Below are 15,508 nucleotides of genomic sequence, written 5' to 3'. Positions count from 1 at the left end.
AAATGGGAAGTAGGGGCCTGAAAACCAAAATTTCAGCAATTAACTGGATAGCTAGTCTTCTCCAGGATATCAGATTTCTTGGTGTTATTGGGGTGGTTACTGGATCTGTGAACCATTTCATCTTCACCCATAACAATTTTATATTTGACAACATACACACTTTGTCCAAACCATAGGAACAGTCATGGGTAGTAGGATGGCTCCCCAATATGCCAACCTCTTCACAGGCTACCCTAAAGAAGAATTACTGGACAAATGCACCACGAAACTAATGATACATTCGTATTTTTATCCTATGAACAGACGACAAACTCCCTCACAGGATTTCCACAACTTCACCATCCATTCATTCAACTCTCTCTAGAATTCTCCCACATTAGCAACAACTTCCTCAACACCACAGTCAGCTTCAGCTATATACAAGAAACCCACGCATCATCACGCCTACCTTCACAGACCCAATCACCATGCCAAACCAACCAAGAAATCTCTTATCTAAAGCCAAGCACGGAAATTCCACAGAATATGCTAAGGAGAAAGTCTAGGATACACACCTTAACACACTTAAAACCACCTTCGTCAAACAAGGACACTCCCCAGAGAAGTAGATTGCATCATGGAACGGGCCACCCAAATACCCCAAGTGAACCTACTTCATTACAGAAACTGCCAACTGTCACCTACCACCCCACACAGAAACCCATATGTGGTATCAAACAATTACAACCCATACTTAATAGGACCACATCCTGAAAGAAAATCTTTCCTGAACCCCTCTTCTGACTTTCAACCAACCCCCCCAACCTTACCCAACTCATCAGAAGTAAGGTCCCCCCCAACTCAGGAACACCAACTCAAAGAGGCACCAGACCCGGCCAGAACAGATGCAAAACCTGTAGACATATCTCCATCACTATGATGATCAACACTGCCCATACACACCTTTCAATAAATATGGGTCCCACATATGCCTACCACAACATGTGGTGTACCTCATCCAGTGCACTAAATGCCCCAATAATAACTATGTGGGTGAATTGAGAATCACTATGCTCTCAAATGAACACTCAGAAAAATGATAAAAGACAAAAAACACCATATCATCTGTGGATGTACACTTTTCACAAAGCGATCACTCCATATCTGACCTTTCAGTCTTCATACTCAAACCTGAACACCACCTTCAAAAGACTATCCAGGGAGCTTAAATTCATTACTCTGCTAGACACTAAAAATCATGAACTGAACAGAGACACTGGATTTATGGCTTTTTACAACATTTGTAACCCACTAACCCCCTCTTTTTGTCCTATGACTGCAGAGTGTGAACAGACCGCTCTACCTTGAATGGTCCCCTACAATATGTGCTAACTACTTGTACTAAACACTCTGTTCCACCCTGCATTTTGCTGGGATGCTTCAAGTACCTTTCCCAGACCTGAAGAAGAGCTCTGTGTGACTCCAGAGCGTGTCTCTCTCACCAACAGAAGTTGGTCCAATAACAGAGATCACCTCACCCACCTTATCTCTGCAATACCTGTATTCAGAAAATACAACTTTAAAACAACCAAAATGTAAAGCAGCATATTCACAGCATTTTTAAGTGTGCAGTTACAAAAGATAAAATGTCATATGCATTAATAAATATTAAAAACAGCAGTGGTCATCTCGACCACTCTTCACCAGACTGCAAAAAACACTTCTCAAACAGTTCTTCCATAGGTGGTGGGCATAATAGGTCAGGGGAGGCTCAGCCTCCCCGGCGCAGCTGCTGCCGGATGCCCAGCTGAGGATTTTGGCAGCTTGCACGGGGGAAATTTTTGATTATTATGCCCCATCCAGGTTCCAGGGCAGCTGAAGAGGTAGTATGTGCTACTCAACTTCCAGGGTTCATCAGTAGTCTCCCTGGAGTCCAGGGAGATTACTGATGAACCCGGGAAGTTGAGTAGCAGATACCGCCTCCTCAGCCACCCTAGAACCTGCATGGCACATATAAAAGCATATAAAAGCTCAGGTTCTTCGGGAAGAGACAAGAGCTTTTCCCGCGTGGCAGCTTGGGGTCTCAGGAGGGGAGGTGCAGCACGGCTGGGGAGGTGCAGCACGGCTGGGGCGGCTCCAGCCAGCCCATGGTCCTCCAACGATGGGTGTGGGGAGGGGTGCCTTGGGCAGAAGGGGTGGAGCCAGGGGTCTAGCCTCCATGAAGTGGGGCTCCACCAGCCACTCACAAGTTCTTCCATACTTTCCCTAGATGAAGACTCAAAAAGAACATGCTTTTTTGTTGTTGATTTGTGGTGGGTGGAAGAAGAACAAAACAGAATCAGAGGAAGGAATATCCACTAGTGTACATGCCTTCACCTTCAATAACATGACATACTTTTGCATTGTACTTCTCTCCAATCCATTCAGACCGTTACCTACCCGAATCACTCCACCTTGTCCAGTTCACACCATTGCAGCCTGAATCGGTTTCTGAACTTGGATCTCAAACTCAGTGGGATGCAGCAATGAGCTCAATATAACCATCCACATGGAACTGTAAAAAAGACAAGACTTATTTTAATGAGTACATCGAATTTTTTTCCTCACTAATAGTGCCTAATGAAAATGCAATCAAACTGAAATCAAAAATACTAAGATTGACAAGTAACCATAGGAAATAAGGCAGTGTAGTATCTAAGGGCTTGCCTACAGTGCAACGTTGTTTACAAAACGTTTGTCTTTCATGCGTACTTAAAAAAATTCCCCCCCAAGGAAGACAGAAGTTTTGCCAACGCAAGTGGCAGTGAGAACGCGGCTTTGTTGGCAGGAGCGCTCTCCCGCCGACAAAGCTACTGCTGCTCGTGGGGCTGGAAGTATTTTGTCGGCAAAAGTGCTGACAAAATACCGATAGAGAGCGTTCACACGCGCTGACTTTTAGCGACACGGCTGTGTTGACACAACCGTGTTGCTAAAAGCTGCGTAGTGTAGACAAGCCCAAATTCTAAACCAATCATTCTTGCTCACTGTTGAATATTAACGTGACCCAGCTATTGTGGAAGGGCAAACATGAGTGGAATGCAAAAACAGAACAGAAACAATAAGAGTGATTAATTTTTTTGATTCTCATGCACCAACCAAAGTATTTGGGTTGCAGAGAAGTGTTTGAATTCAAATATAACAAAAACCCATATACACAAAATAGCATGAGAAAACATATTTTGGTTTCTAGAACACAGTTAATAGGTAAACAAACAAAACAATTGAAAAACAACATTTCCAAAAATTAAATCTTGAGCCTAAACCAGATGACAGTATCCATTTAAGGATGCAATCTCTGAGAGCATCGGAGGCATATTACAAGACAGAGAACCTGTATGCTGAAAGCATACTGGTGCGATGCTTCTCCATTCGCCCCTCCTAGCAATAGATTAGGATAAAGAGGCCACAATTATTTGGCAGACCTATCGGCTGCCCTTCATTTTAGTTTAAAGTAAGGTTTTACGGGAATGTCTGTGGTCATTTATAGGAGGGGATGAAGTTGCTCTTGAATGGTTTGATCCATTTCTATCTGGAAGTTCTGTTCTGCACAGAGAACTCTCTTGTGGAGAGCTGCTGCATATTATGTATGTTGAGAAAAATCATTTCTATTATATGGTCCTGCCTAGTATACTGTTACAGCAGCAGCTATAACTCCAAGACAGAACATACCCATCACCTTATCTTCATGACATTTATTGAGACCAACTCAAATAACTTTAGAAAAATATAGCAAGGAACAGGAGGAGGAGGAGATGGTGGTGGTGGTAGAGTTACTGACGCATGGTTTTATCATCCCCTTTCAGAACAGGAGGTTACTCACCTGTGCAGTAACTGACATTCTTCGAGATGAGTGTCCCTGTGGGTGCTCCACTCCAGGTGTTCATGCGCCCCTGTGCCTTCGCTTGGAGATTTGTACAGCAGTACCTGCATGGGCCTCATGCGCTGCTGGTGCCTTAACTATGCGTACTATGGGTGAGTAGTGGAACACCCAGAGGGACACTGCACAGCAGAGTAACCTCCTCTCCATCGAGATGTCCCTGTGGGTGCTCCACTCCAGGTGACTGAAAAGCAGTATCTCTACGATGGTAGGGACTTCAGATCTGGTAAGAAAGTCATAGACAACACAGCTCAGACCATTCAAGTGTCAGTCAAGGATCCCTGAGTAAGGGCATAGTGTTTAGCAAAGGTGTGCTCCGAAGCCCAGGTAGCAGCCTTGCTCTATGAGGGGAATGTTACACAAGAATGCAACAGACATTGACACAAATCTGGTAGAGTGTGTCTTAACAGAAGTTGGAAGATGTATCTTCTTTAGTTAGTAGCATAAGCGGATATAGTCTGATATCCGGTTGAATATTCTCTGGCTGGCTATCGATTGAGATAAAAAAAAGTTTAAGGGAAGCCCGGAATGGCCTAGTCCTATCCAAATAAAAAGACAATGCTCTGTGAACATCAAGTGTGTGCACTGCTGCTTCAAAAGTGCTTGCATGCAGTTTAGGAAAGAAGGTTGGTAGATGGATAGGTTCATTAAGGTGGAAAGACCAATGCACCTTCAGGAGAAATTTGGGATGTGTTCGGAGCGTGACTTTATCCTTAAAAAAAAAAAAGTGTGTGGTGGGTCAGCCATGAGAGCTCCAAGTTCTCCTATGTGTCTGGTGGATGTAATTGCCCCTAAGAATGCAGCTTTCATAGATAGGTGTAGTAGAGAGCAGGATGCTAGCAGTTCAAATGGCTTTTGCGTCAAACATGTGAGGACCAAGTCTAAGTCCCATGGTTGAGTGCATGGTCTGATGTCCAGGTACAGGGTCTGGATGCCTTTGAGGAATCTTTTAGTGATACGGTGGGCAAAGATAGTGGTGTCACCGATCTTCTGGTGAAATGCTGCGATTGCTGCCATGTATCTTATGGAGCTGAAGGAGAGCCCAGATTGTTTGAGCTTCAGAAGGTAGTCCAGTATGATTGGAAGAGGTGCAGAAGTAGGGGCGATTTGCCTGGCAGAACACCACGCCATGAACCTAGACCATTTATGGATATAGATGGTGCGTGTAGATTGTGCCCTGCTGTGTAATAGTACAATTTGCACCTGCGCAGTGCAGTCTAGTTCTTCACTGGAGAACCACTGAGGAGCCCTGCCTTGAGGTGGAGTATTCCTATGTTTGGGTGGTGTAGATGGCCCCCGCATCGGGACAATAAGTTTGGGGGGGAGGGGAGGAAGATTGGTGGACAAGTGGACATCCGTGTTAGAAGTGGGTACCACGGCTGTCTGGGCCATGTAGGGGCTATCAGTATGATCCTGGCCCTCTCTGTTTGCATCTTTAATACTATTTTGTGTAGGAGTGGTATTGATGGGAATGAGTATAGCAGGCTGCTGCTCCATCTGATCGTAAACCCATCTCCCATGGTTTTCCCAGACCCTCTCTGGAGCAGAATCTGGGGCATTCCTTGTTGGTCGCGGTCGCGAACAGGTCCAGTTGTGGATAACCCCAGGTTTTAAAGATGTGTAGGATGGTGTTATCTCCCATTCGTGGTCAAGCTGGAAGGATCAGCTGAGCTCGTCCACTGTGGTGTTTTGTGCACCGGGCAGGTAACAAGGTGGAGATATCGATATTGTGTTGGAGGCACCAATTCCAAAGTTTCATAGCCTCGGTGCAAAGTGAATGGGATCAAGCTCTCCCTTGCCTGTTTACATAAAACTTACAAGCAATGTCGGTCACGATCCTGATCTTTTGGTTCTTGATGAGTGGGAGAAAGTGGAGGCAGGCGTTGTGGACCGATTGGAGCTCTAGAAGATTTATATGTAGTGAGGTCTCTGTAGGGGGATCATAGGCCTTGAGTGGTATGGTGTCCCAGCTGTGCCCCCCAACCAATGAGGGATGTGTCTGTAGTAATTATAATTGAAGGGGATTCATGTAAAAATGGAACCTCAGAGCAGAGGTTGTGTGGGTCGAGTCCACCATATAAGTGAGTCCTTGATCTTGGTAGTCATGGTGAGAAGTTTGTTTAGTCTGTGTACATTTGGTTTGCAGACTGTAGCTAGCCCAACTTTTAGGCACCACAAGTACAGGCGTGCGTTCTTGACCACAAAAGTGCATGCGGCCACGTGGCCTAGAAATTGTAGGCAATCGTGAGCTGTGACCTGTGGGCTGTTCCACAGTTTGGCGACCAGATTTTTTATGGTGATGATGTCAGTTGTGGAGTCGAGGTGTGCACCTATGAACTCCAGACGTTGAGTAGGGATTCATGTGGATTTGTTTGCATGCCAAGGCCCTAGAAGCAGTTGATGGTCATCTGTGTAGATCACATGGCTTCCTCACAAGTTTGCGATTTGAGGAGGCAATAGTCCAGGTAAGGGAAGATTATTATGCCCTTTCTCCTGAGGTGTGCGGTAACCACCGCGATCATCTTGGAGAAGACGCAGGGTGCTGTTGAGAGGCCAAAGGGTAGAACCCTGTATTGGTAGTGGTTTGTTCCCAGAAAATATCTGTGGGCAGAGTGTATAGTTACGTGAAAATAAGCATTCCGCAGGTCGAGGGCTGAAAACCAATCTCCCTGCTCCAGCACGGGAATAATGGTCATTAGGGTAACCATTTTGATTTTTTGCTTTTTGATTAACTTATTGAATTGCCTGAGGTCGAGAAGGGGTCACCATCCTCCACTTTTCTTTTCAGTCAAAAAACAGTGGGAGTAAAAACCCTTTCCCCTGTGCTGATCGGGTACCTTCTCCACTGCTCCTAGTTGCAGATGTTGTTGTACCTCTTGGTGGAGCAAGTGGTTGTGAGAGGAGTCCCTAAAGAGGGACAGGATGGGGAGGTGGGCAGGGGGTACGGACAGGAAGAGGATAGAATAGCCTAATCTGATAACCTCTAGGGCCCATCTGTACGTAGTGATGGCTTGCCAGTTGTCGTAAAATAGGAGCAAACGGTGACCAAAGGGTTGAGTAATTAGTGTGAACGCTAGAGTGGATGGGGAGGTCTTCTATGTGCTCGACCAAGGCTTCAAATCTGCTTGTTAGGTGGAGGAGGTCAGGATGCTGCTGATGGTGGGGGACGTCGTCATTGAGGTCTAAGTCTCTGGCGTTGATGCTGTTACTGATCGTATGGCCGTTGTTAGTGTTGTTGTGTGTATGCTGGGTATTGCGGGCGTTGGTAAGACTGATACCTATATTGTCTCCTTCTAGAGGCCGGTGTATGGATGACAAGAGATCTCAGCATAGCCCTGGAATCCTTCATGGTGTGCAGCACCTCGTTGGTTTTTGCTGCAAATAATTTCTCACCATCGAAGGGGAGATCCTCCACGGTGTTCTGTATCTCACATGAGAAAGAGTTGAACCATGAAGCCGGACACAACGTCTGTCACAGTGGACCTGGCTGCAATGTCCGTAGCATCAAGGGCAGCCTAGAGTGCCACGCAGGAAATTATTTGTCCTTCAGAGACCATTGCCTTAAATTGCTGTCTCTTCTGGATATCGTTAATAAATTCCACTAATTTCCTGCAGTTTCTATATTTGGCTAAGAGGGTGGCATAGTTTGCCACCCTGAATTGCAGTGTGGAGGATGCATAAACCTTGCGGCCAAATAAGTCCATTCTTTTACTGTCCCTGTCAGAAGGAGTAGACCGTAAATGCTGCTGCTTGTTTCTTTGGTTTGTTGCTTCCACTACCAGCGAGTTTGGTGCTGGATGTGTGAAAAGAAACTGAGCCCTTGGAGGGGACATAGTATTTCTGATCTGCTCTCTTGCAGGTCGGGGGTATAGTGGCTGGGGTTTGCCAGATAGTCTTGACCAGGTCTATGATAGCGCCGTTGATCAGAAGGAGCAATCTTGGAGGAGACCATAGGATGCAAGATGTCTGTCAGTTCATCATGGAGGAGGTAACAGAGACTCACGGTGATCTTGAGTTCGCTAGCCACCCTTTTAAATAGGTTTTGAAAGTGGGTGAAATCATCTGCCATTGCTAACGGTGGCGGCATAATAACCTCACCAGGTGAAGAAGATGAGTTATTGTAAATTGGAGAGGTACCAGGTGGCACCTCTTTGTGTGCACCACTGCAGGTTCCTCCTGTACAATAACTCCTTGCTAACGTAGTTATGTTCCTGAAAAATGCTACTTTAAGCAAAACTATGTTAAGCTAATCCAATTTCCCCATAAGAATCAATGTAAATCAAGGGGGGAAGTTAGGTTCCAGGGAATTTTTTTTCACCAGACAAAAGACATTTTATATTCACACACACGCACACAGTACAAGTTTTAAACAAACAAGTTAATACTGTACACAGCAATGATGACTGTGAAGCTTGGTTGAGGTGATGGAGTCAGAGGGTGGGATATTTCCCCGGGAATGCCTTCCTGCTAAATGACAAACTAGCACTCAGCTGAGCCCTCAAGGGTTAACACATTGTTAATGTAGTCTCACACTCTACAAGGCAGCACAAATGGTGGGAGGAGACACAATAGATGCATGGCAGTGGCTGCAAACATTCCCTGAGGAAACTGAACATGATGATAAACCCACGCTGTCCCACTGGAGCACACCACTCCCTCCACTTTCCAAAGTGCCGTGAGGTACATGTGTGTGTGAGAGACAGACACACAACGTGTGTGTGTGTGTGTGTGTGTGTGTGTGTGTGTGTGTGTGTGTGTGTGTGTGAGAGAGAGAGAGAGAGAGACACACACACCGTGTGTATGAGAGACGTGCATTGCCCCTTTAAGTACACTGTCCTCACTCTTAAGTACACTGCCTTTTTAAGTAGATCAGCAAGTTGAGACAGCAGCTGCTGCCAGCAAGCTCCCTCCGTCCTGAGCCCTGTCATGTTCCCCCTGACATCAGCACCCCTCTTTCCTCCCACCCCTGCACAGCAAGCAGGAGGCTCCTGGGAGCAGCTCAAAAGCAGAGGGCAGGAGCAGCACATAGCAGTGGGGGTGGGGGGGCACCTGAACTGCCTGGCAATTGATAACCTGCTGGGCGGCTGCCGCACAGGGAACTTAGCCCTGCCAGCCCACCCTCGTTCTAAGCCCTCACCAGGCTAACTCCAACGGGCTGCTCTTCCTGAAAGCAGTGGACAAAGCAGGCAGCTGCCAAACAACATTATAAGGGAGTACTGCACAACTTTAAACGAGCATGTTCTCTAATAGATCAGCGACATAACGAAACAACGTTAAACAGGACGACGTTAAGTGAGGAGTTACTGTACGTCCATCACAAAGGTGTGTGAGGGTTGAGGAGGAGATTTGGTGTCACCTCTATGTGGGCTGTGTTGACTGGTATGATGTCTCCTGTAGGACCCACATGGGTTCCAATAATGCCATTGTCCGGGGAAGGGCATGGGTGGTCCCATCCAATGGTGCTCATACCAGGATGGTAAGTCTCTGGCGTATGAGGAGCTTGATCTTATTGGTCCAGCATTAGTAGATGTGTTGAGTGGGGAGGAGTAGTGTGGTGAGAAAAAAAAACCTTCCACTTCGTCATCGTCATCACTAGAAAAGTGAGGGGGGACAATTGTCGGTACAGTGCCAATGGTCTCGGTGAGACATCAGAACCCATTACAGGAGATTCAGGGGTTGGTGAAACAAACAAATCCCTTTGGTGATGAAACTGCGGTGCCGATGTAGATGGCGCCGATGGGTACTGCAACGAGTGCAGCGACAGTACTGCAGGGTCCGTTGGTGCCAACTGTCGTGGCAAGGTGTGCGTCGTCAGAGGTGGTTGAGGAGTCGGTGCCAAGGCTGTAACAGCGGTTGCGTGCAGCACAGACAAGTGTGCCTGAGGCAGCACCGAGTCCTTTGCGGTGCTAGGCGGTGCCATGGTAGAAGAGGCAGGCAACTTCAAGCCATTGGCCTCGGCACCAGAGCCGTGTTTATCAGCGGCAGCTGGAGTGTGGACGGCGCCGGAGGTGCCCGGAGCATCGTATGTGCTGAGCTGTGGTGCGGTCAGCACGGACGAGACAGACCTGCTCAGGGACCGTTTGGAGGCAGTCTGGTTCCTGTGAGGTGACTAAAACTGGCCTCTGTTTTTGCCAATTTTTTGTCCTTAGTGGACTTACGAAGTCTCTGTCATGAGGAGGACTCATGTCCTGGATCAGAAGCGGGTCTGAGGGACTTTTCAATCAGAATTAACATAAGCCTCAGGTCTCTGTCCTTTCGTGCCCTGGCTTCAGCTTGCTACAATGGGCATATTTTGGGGGGACATGGGATTCCCCCAAACAGCAGACGCATTGAGAATGGCCATCAGAAATGGGGATGGCCTCTCTGCATGTAGTCATCTCTTAAAGCCTGGGGAGGCAGGCATAACCTAAAGTCCCTAACTAACCGGGAGGGGGGAAAAATTGGGGGGGGGAGGAAGAGAGAGAACGAAGGGTAGAAGGAAATAAAATTTACCTGACTAAAATACTATGCTAACTATACTAACAAAACTATCCAAAAATGAAAAAATTTTGAGCAGGACCACTGAGCTCCGTCTCAGGCCGAGGACAGTAGAGAAGGACCTGAGGAGTCAGGACCGCGCACACGCTGTTAAGACACCAGCAGCGCATGAGGCAGGCAGCATGCGTGCGCGGCCCGCACGGGTACTGCTGTACAAATCTCCGAGCGAAGGCACAGGGACGCAACAGCACCTGGAGTGGAGCACCCACAGGGACAGTTCTCGTAGAAGAGCAAGCAGTCTATTTAGAAAAAAAAATAAGAAGAAGAATAATACTTGATTCAAATGAGAACAAGATTCTTCATGAAGTACTCCTGGGGGAATTCTGCACCAACAAATTAAAAATTCTGCACATAGTATTTTAAAATTCTGCAAAATTCTGGATATTTTATTTGTCAAAATAGCACTATATAACCATGCCAGTTTCATTTATTTTGGTAATTTATTTCAAACTACCTGTCAGCAAGTATGACTGTAACAGTACAGACATACAAAATTTCCCCCAGAAGTATAGAGTTAAAGAAACCCCTACGACAGCCCAGTTCCAGTTTTTCTGCCCACCCCCCCGAGCCCAGCCAGGGAGTTAGACTCTTTGGGTGGGGGGGGGGGGGCAGACTATATATGGTTACGTACAGATGCAAAAGGGGATAATCCTTTCCTAATAGTTACTGAGATGCTACAGCAAGGAGTACCCATCTATTAAAGGCAGCATCAGATGATGGCTGGATATCCAGCTTTTAGAATTTTGAAGGTGGTCCGAATAGATGTCCAGGTGGCTGCTTGACATACAGTCTTTCTGCCCATGAAGCTGCCACAGCTTTGAGGGAGTAAGCTCTGATGCTGGAAAATGGAGTCAGACTTTTGGCCTTGTATGCTTCTGAGATACACAGAGCTAGAACTGGATAAGAAACAAAAATGTACAAGTACCCAGTGTTGGAATATACCCAAATTCCATGCCACAACGTCTCACCATGCACAGTATGCCAGCTACTCAGAAATATCTCATTCAGTTTAGAGCTTCTTTTAAAACCATTCCCCCCACCCTCCCTTCTCACTGAAAGCTGAGAAAGTATTCTGCACCTTTACCTGGACATTTCTATTAGCTGTTTTAAGATGTTTTTATCACAGCAGACAAGCTTGGGTTATGCACTCCCTTGCTGCTTTGAAGAAAGTATTCATATTCAATTTTCTTTGTCCCTCAATGTAGATTCCAGTCCCAGATAATTAAAAGTTTCTTCACATTAGTTGAGTGCAGTGATTCACATAAATCATGTGAAGACTTACTTTCCTCAAGGCAATTAGCTAAAGAATTCATCAACTCCAATGAATCCCAACTAGATTCATTCTCATAGGACTTAGTTTTAAAAGAAAATAAAAGACAAAAAATAATTGTGATACAGTATCCAATACCATCCAAAATGTTTTGAGATTTTCTTTGCTTTAGGTGTCAAGGAGTTTTGTTTCCCCTCCAGCATCCCAAACGGGGAGACTGCCTCCTTTCTGAGAATCACCTTGTTCCCTTTACACTACAGCATAACTGACTAATCAGAACCAAAATGATGTGTTTAATAAAAGCAGGGGGCAGGACATGAAAATACCAAAATGTTTGCTAACTTGAACATTTATTTTTCCTGAAACAGACCTGGACCACCAACCCTAGACAAATGGCGATAAGAGGTAGCACTATTTCTTGACATCTGAGAACAAAAGAGTTTGATAGTCATTCTCCCTAAGGTAATTTGGAAAATATAGTAGTGCGATTCCAATGCAAGAGTCAACTCCCAAACTTACCTTGGTGAATTGACTGCAATTAAAAAAAAAGCTACAATGACTGAGGGGAAATAATGAAGCTACTTTAAGTGGCTCTAAAACAGTGTTTCTCACATGCAGCCACCAAGGACTTTTCGTGCAGCTACAGCCTTCTGGGCACTGATTGGGGGAGAAGGGGAAGCAGCAGCCCCTCCCCTGGGGCCATCAGCAGAGGTTGGGTCCTGCCTCTCTCTGGCACCACAAACGTGAGAGAAGCAGGCAGCCAGTGTGAGTTCCCCAGCTTCCTGGGGGCAGTGGGGCTTGGGCTTCCAGCATCTGCCCTGGCGTGGCAGGTGGTGGGCTCCATACCCTGGCAGTGAGGCCACAGGCTCTGGCCCCAGTTCCCAGCTGCACAGCAGAGGGTGCCAACCCTGCACTCACATCGCTCCTGGTCCCCACTGCGTCCTCCGGCCCCCAGGCTCCAGCCTCAGGCTCACCACCATCCCATCACCCCTACACCCCCCATCTACCTACCTCACTGCATCTGGCCCCTACTGCCTCGCTCGCCCCCCCCCCCCATCCATCCCACAGGCACCCACTGCCTCACTCAGCCCCCCATCGCCCCTGACCCCTGCTGCCTCCCTACCCACTTCCCCATCCAGGTCTTAATTTCTCCCCTTTGCTTGCCAGGACTAAGTAAGTCTGTTGTGAAAAGTGTCATGTGTATGTTTGTTAATACTACTTTTTACTGCCTCCCAGCTAACTAGCAAGTCTGCTGTTATGAAAAGTTATATGAACAAACATACAAATATCACTTTTCACAGACTTGCTAGTTAGTAAGTCTTTTAAAAACCAACCAAAAAGGCAAAAGAAACAACAAAAAAGACAAGAATATGCAAAGTACCTTATTTGTTTCTATTCTGTTTAGGTCCAGTAAAGAGTAGAGACAACTGTACGTTATTTTTAAGAATATAAACAACGGCCACACTGGGTCAGACCAAAGGTCCATCAAACCAGTGTCCTCTCTTTTGACAGTGGCCAATGCCAGGTGCCCCAGAGAGAATGAACAGAAAAGGTAATCAAGTGAGCCATTCCCAGCTTCTGGCAAACAGAGGGTAGGAACACCATCCCTGCCCATCCAGGCTAATAGCCATTGATGGACCTATCCTCCATGAATTTATTTAGTTCTTTTTTGAACCCTGTTATAATCTTGGCCTTCACAACATCCTCTGGCAAACAGCTCCACGGATGGATTGAGTGTTGCGTGAAAAAAATACTTCCTTTTGTTTGTTTTAAACCTGATGCCTTTTAATTTCATTTGGTGACCCCTAGGTTCTTGTGTTATGAGAAGGAGGAGTAAACAACACTTCCTTATTTACTTTCTCCACACCAGTCATGATTTTATAGATCTCAATCATATCCCCCCTTAGTCATTTCTTTTCCAAGCTCAGAAGTCCCAGTCCTACTAATCTAAACCTACTTCATCATAAGGAAACCTAATCATTTTTGTTGCCCTTTTCTGAACCTTTTCAAATTCCAATACATCTTTTTTGAGATGGGGCGACCACATCTGCAAGCAGTATTCAAGATGTGGGCATACCATGGATTTATATAGAGGCAATATGATATTTTCTGTCTTATTATATATTCCTTTCTTAATGATTACCAACATTGTTAGTTTTTTTGACTGCCGCTACACATTGAGTGGATGTTCTCAGAGAACTATCCACACCATGACACCAAGATCTCTTTTTTGAGTGGTAACAGCTAAATTAGACCCCATCGTTTTGTATGTATAGTTGGGATTATGTTTTCCAATGTGCATTACTTTGCATTTATCAACATTGAATTTCATCTGCCATTTTGTTGCCCAGTCCCCCAGTTTTGTGAGATCCCTTTGTAACTCTTCGCAGTCTGCTTTGGACTTAAGTAGCTTGAGTACTTTTGTACTACTTAAGTAGCTTGAGTACTGCTACTTAAGTAGCTTGAGTACATCTGCAACTTTTGCCACCTCACTGTTTACCCCTTTTTCCAGATCATTGATGAACATGTTGAACAGAACTGGTCCCAATACAGATCCTTGGGGGACACCACTATTTACCTCTCTCCATTCTGAAAACTGACCACTTACAGGGGGGATAAAAATCAATTTTTTTTTTTAAATAAATAAATAAAATCGGATTGTATTTAAATTCGGATTTTTTTTGATAAAATGCTTTTTGAGGAAAAAAACCTACCTAACATAGTTTTAATTAAGCCCTAGTCTACACTACGAGGTTAGGTCGAATTTAGCCACATTAGGTAGATTTTATAAGCAATGTGTCTACACAACCAACCCTGTTCCGTCGACCTAAAGGGCTCTTAAAATCAACTGCTGTACTCCTCCCCGGCGAGGGGAGTAGCGCTAAAAATCGACCTTACTGGGTCAAATTTGGGGGTAGTGCAGACACAATTTAACGGTATTGGCCTCCGGGAGCTATCCCAGAGTGCTCCAATGGACTAATTCATTCCAAATTGAGAAATTATTTGGGACTTGAAAAAGCAGGAAAGCTTGTTTTTCTTTTCCAGATTATGAACAAACAGGAAAATGAAGGTGAAGATGACTAAGCTGCAGAATCCAATATTTTAAGTTTCTCATGTTGACCTGGCTGACATAATCTATTTAATTTTTGTGGGTTCTTTTTAAATATTTCATTTACCTACTTTAGTTAAAAACAATTTTAACAAAAACAAACCTGATTTTAAAAAACTTGAATGTTTAACTAAATTCAAAAATTCATATGCTTGTTTTGTTAAAATATTATATGTTTACTGTTGAAGAAAAAAAATCCAGAATACGTAATGTTGTTGTTTTAGTTAAATAAAACAATTTAAAATGTGTGTCTGGTGATGTTCTTCTCCTAATACAGCATGGCAAGAAAATCCTCCAAATATTAATGATTAACCTGTTGAATTGGAAATAGTTCATCTCCCAATGACTTCATAAATATCTGCTTCAATTACCTTTGGTAAATGAAATAACCAAACAATCATTAATTTTCTGATATAGCTGTAAAACTAATCTGAAAAGTTTTCAAAATAAATCACTTTAAAAATGGATAGTGTGTACCTTCTAAAAATGAAAACTACATCTATCTCTGAGTTGTGAAGAATATGTATTAAGGTTATAACAACCAAGAAGAATGCACTTTTATGTAGAAATCCATGATTAAATCGAGTCTTCCTGACTAGTGATTTACATCAAATTGATTTAAATCATGATTTAAATCAAATTGATTTAAATCAAATCCACCCTGATTTATTCCTACTCTTTATTTCCTATCTTTTAA

General features: G+C 44.8%; 1 protein-coding gene across 1 annotated transcript in view; it reads right to left on the bottom strand.

Moving 5' to 3' along the window:
- ERBIN (erbb2 interacting protein) overlaps positions 1–15,508 on the bottom strand; it is a 232,135-nt gene that overhangs the window by 191,245 nt on the left and 25,382 nt on the right. The window contains exon 2 of the mRNA XM_065407058.1: positions 2,419–2,533. The gene's annotated coding sequence lies outside the window, so the exon portion shown is untranslated. The remainder of the gene's footprint in view (positions 1–2,418; positions 2,534–15,508) is intronic.

This window comes from Emys orbicularis, chromosome 6 (assembly GCF_028017835.1).
Source record: "Emys orbicularis isolate rEmyOrb1 chromosome 6, rEmyOrb1.hap1, whole genome shotgun sequence".
In the NCBI taxonomy this organism is placed as follows: domain Eukaryota; kingdom Metazoa; phylum Chordata; order Testudines; family Emydidae; genus Emys; species Emys orbicularis.
Note: the sequence above shows the minus strand (reverse complement) of the source record. Positions and strands in the feature narration are given on the sequence as shown.